General features: G+C 40.6%; 1 long non-coding RNA gene across 1 annotated transcript; it reads left to right on the forward strand.

Annotated features, from left to right (window-relative positions):
• Window positions 1-6: 6 nt before the first annotated feature.
• On the forward strand, window positions 7-4284 carry LOC107181916. Its single transcript, XR_001512626.1, has 3 exons — window positions 7-231; window positions 544-635; window positions 3993-4284. It is a non-coding gene; the product is annotated as an uncharacterized LOC107181916 (long non-coding RNA).
• Window positions 4285-4520: the final 236 nt, after the last annotated feature.

Consider the following 4520-nt stretch of genomic DNA (forward strand, 5'->3'; position numbering starts at 1 on the left):
GTGGGATCGGGCCGACTTGGGTGGGATTTTGCGGGGGGAGAAGAAGGGAGAAGGTGACGTGCGTGGCGCCATGATCGGAAGTCTGGGTTTAATTCTGAGCTGCGAGGTGGAAAATTTGCGTGGGAGGGCGATTTCAGAGGTGAAGCCTCGCCTTCCCTTCTCCTGAGCAGAAGGGTTGTTCTAAAAGCTGGTTTTGCTGGTCTTTCATTCTGGCTACAGGCAATTCCAAAGGTGCATTCACGGATACATGGCTCTCTGGGAGATTATTCAAGTCCCCTTTTATCTCTATCTGAGCTTGATGTAAATAAATCTCCACATTCCTTTAACTAGTTGCTGTTATCATACTAAATATCTTCTGTAATTAGGGGTTGTGTAATACCAGCCCAGGAGTCTCAGACTCTTTTTAGTGGAACTATTTTTATACGGTATACCCTTCAGGCAGAGGGAAATAGTTCTATAAAGTAAAATCCCTTTAAAAAAAAATTAGAGGGGCATATGTTTTGGTTCATTAGTTTTATTAATATGTTTTGTTTTGCCCAAGAGGCCTAAAATAAGAAACTGGTATTGTCTTACCATTTGACTTTTAAGAAATCAGATCTCGCACTCCAGAGAAAAAGGGTTTTAAGTATGTGAAGGTACAGAAGGCTTATTAATTGGGAGTTTACAGTTTTTCAATCAAGTACTGGGACCGAGTCCTTGGTTATTCTCTTTTTAGTTGCATAAAAATTGTTCTAAGAAACAACAAGTATCCTTGTAAATTGTAAATATGTGATAAAGTATATAGAAAAGAAGAAAGGGTCCTAGAAAATTCACAAGAAAAAAAAAGACATGCCATGCCCCTGACTTGGTAGGAATAATTAGTAGACAACCAGATAGGCATCCTTCTGCTTCTGTTGCTCCATTGGGACATGGCTATTAACTCACTATGAGAAAGAACAGGAGAGAAGAACTAGAACTTGGCAATCTGCCCACTGAGACAAGACATTTCCACTGGAGTGAAAACAAAGGATTGGCCAGGCAGGCAAGGCTTGGTATCTGTACTAGTCAGGATAAGCTAAGTTGTAACAAACATCTCAGCAGCTTATTGCAACAAAGGTTTATTTCTCACACTGTTACCTGTTTGACCATGTTTGATACAAGTCAACAGGTAGCCTATCACAGTGGGATTCACTATGGAACAGACCCCTAAAACTCTTAGATTTTCATGCAGGAGGTTATTGGATAGATAGTGCTTCTAGGGACGATCTCTTTGGAGCGGAGGGTCACACTATCAGGCAGAGGGAGAAATTAAAGTGCAACACAGTTGTAAATGACGCTTTAACCCAGCCATTCTCAACCTGTGGGTCACGACCCCTTTGGGGGTCGAACAACCCTTTCACAGGGGTCGCCTAAGACCATCAGAAAACACATATAATTACATATTGTTTTTGTGATTAATCACTATGCTTTAATCATGTTCAATTTGTAACAATGAAAATACATCCTGCATATCAGATATTTACATTACGATTCATAACAGTAGCAAAATTACAGTTATGAAGTAGCAACGAAAATAATTTTATGGTTGGGGGTCACCACGACATGAGGAACTGTATTAAAGGGTCGCGGCATTAGGAAGGTTGAGAACCACTGCTTTACCCAATTCTGCAGAGAGCACTGAGGGGTGGACCTTCAACATTGTCCTAAATTGGGGCAGGGGCCAGGTCTTTATACCCTCATATCAACCAGTCATTGAACAGGTCTACCCCTAGGGAAGGGAGACAACCTTGGGATAGAGCGCTTTCTTTAGCCAAGAGCAACCCCAGAGAGGGACCCAGCTGGCAGCCACCAGCATCTCCAGCAGCTGGGAGAGGTTGTACTTGAGTCCTGAAGGGTAAATCTGGGTAGCTCAGCACAACCTCTACTACATGGACTCTGCTCCTTGTAGTTACTCAAGTCCCCCGACTGATGGAAGCTTCAAAGAGACACATGCTTTCCAGATTGCCACTGTAGGAATCATGGGATGTAATTGCTGGTGCTGCAGTGTTTTTTGGTATGTCTGAGGAATGAAAAGGAGGCCAATTTATTAAAGCATAGGAGATTAAATTAGAGAGGTAGGCATGTGCCACATCATACGAGGCTGGTAAGGCCATCATGAAGGTGAGGATCGTTTCCCTATTTGCTCAGTTCCATTCCCTTCCCTCCTCTTCTTTTTACAGGGGCTGACTGCTTCAAACTAAATTTCCAACACTCCCTTGCATACTGGCTTCCAGTTCAGCCCAGCCAATGGGAGGCACAAGCTTAAGTAAATCCAAGCTCCTTAAAATGGAACAGAGGCGCCGAAACCGGTTTAGCTCAGTGGATAGAGCGTCGGCCTGCGGACTGAAAGGTCCCAGGTTCGATTCCGGTCAAGGGCATGTACCTGGGTTGCGGCCACATCCCCAGTGGGGGATGTGCAGGAGGCAGCTGGTCGATGTTTCTAACTCTCTATCTCTCTCCCTTTCTCTCTGTAAAATATCAATAAAATATATTTTTTAAAAAAAATGGAACAGAGGCTCCCGCTCATTCGTTCCTTTCTTCGGCAAATATGTATTGTCCAGTAGGCTCTATACGAGGCTACTTTGGACATAATGAGCAAATCTATCAAAGTCTCTGCCCTCACAGACCTCTGGGATACCAAAGAACCATGCGTTTCTCAAACACACATGCCTTTGTGCCTTCGCACTTTCTGCTTTGTCTGCCAAGAATGCCCTTTCCCCCCCTGATTATCTCATTAATTCTTTTTACCGTTCGACACCCAGCTCAGATTGTACTACCTCTGAGAAGATTCCTCTGACCCCAAACTCCAAACAAAATGATTCTCTCTTTGCATTACTTTATTTTCGTTTTTATAATTTATAGTATTTTTATGATAAACATGCAAGAGCTTTACAATCAGAGAAAAATATATAGTTCACTGTTTTTAAAAGAACAGATATGAATGATACCTGTATGGTGCCTGAATTTCAAATTAGACAGGTTTTTTGTTTTCTTCAAGAGTCATTTTCCTTTATTAAATTTTAGGTAACTCCACCTACCCCACATTAATTTCATAATCTGTCTTTTATACCTTTCATATGAATTAGTTAATAACATATTTTCTAATAGTTAATCCAGAAGACATCTGTTCAGAGGGAAAGAAATATGAGGGTATTGATTGGGTTTGGGAGTTGTCCAAAAGGAAAACAGATACTGAAAGGAATGAGGGAGGAAGTGTGGACAAACTCGATCACTTCATACATTTTCCTGGGCTAGCCATGTCTGTGGCTAAGGCAGAATAGATTATCCTCATTTTATTTTGAAAAGTGAAGCACATGCATATCCAAAAGTAAATAAATAAAAGCAATTAATCAAGTCTGTATACCAAAAGACTGAATTAAAGTCCTCACCCTAGCCTGGGTCACTCAGTTCTGTCAGAGCATTGTCCCAGTATGCCAAGGTTTCAGGTTCAGTCCTCGGTCAGGGCACATACAAGAATAAACCAGTGACCTGGCTGTCATCAACCTATGTACCAGGAGGTCACGATTCGATTCCAGGTCAGGCTACACACCTGGGTTGCGGGCTTGACCCCCAGTGTGGGGCATGCAGGAGGCAGCCGATGAATGATTCTGATCTTTGTTTCTATCTCTCTCGCCCTCTCCCTTCATCTCTGAAATCAATAAAAATATTTTTAAATATAAATTATTTTATATTTAAATATATAGTTATAGATTATATTATGTTAAATATATAATTATTTTTTAATTAATAAAATTATTTCATGAAGTAGTTGGAGCTAGTTGTAGTCCCTGGAGTGAAAAGCCAGGTAACTGAGGACACAAAATAAGGCAAAGATATTTGATTCTGCACAGGCGTCTTTGTATCTTGAGGATTAGAAAAAAAATCATAATGAATATTTTTTTTTTTACTGCACATTCTACAAATGTTTGAAACATTTTCTAGGAATTAAGTATGTCACCATTATTCTCACCTAGATGCTGAGGCTGTGGCATAAACATTGCAATGCACAGAAGTTAGAGAACAAGACTGTCTTATGGCCTTGCATTCTAGTTTTTCTGGCTTTTGATAAATTTTTATCTGGCCTCTCATAATGACCTCCAAATAACTGCTGTAGACTATCTGCTTATGGAAATTACACAAATAATTTCAAGAGCAACTGAAACTACTGTAATACCTTCCTTGCAACCTTCACCCTGTGTAAGATAAGTACATATTCATTCTTTTTAGAGGCTACTGAAATATAGAAATATTTACTTCAAAACTTACTTTCTGCTCCAGCTGAAAGTGGATAGAGGGTCAGTCTATGGACAGAAAGGTCCCAGGTTCTATTCCAGCCAAGGGCACATGCCCAGGTTGAGGTTCAGTCCCCAGTGGGGGGAGTGCAGGAGGCAGCCAATCAATGATTCTCATCATTGATGTTTCAATCTCTCTCATTCTCTCTGAAATCAATAAAAATACATATTTTTTAAAATGCTTTCTTCTTTCTTTATCTAGAATTTTCC

Source organism: Myotis davidii, unplaced genomic scaffold, assembly GCF_000327345.1.
Source record: "Myotis davidii unplaced genomic scaffold, ASM32734v1 scaffold914, whole genome shotgun sequence".
Lineage (NCBI taxonomy): Eukaryota > Metazoa > Chordata > Mammalia > Chiroptera > Vespertilionidae > Myotis > Myotis davidii.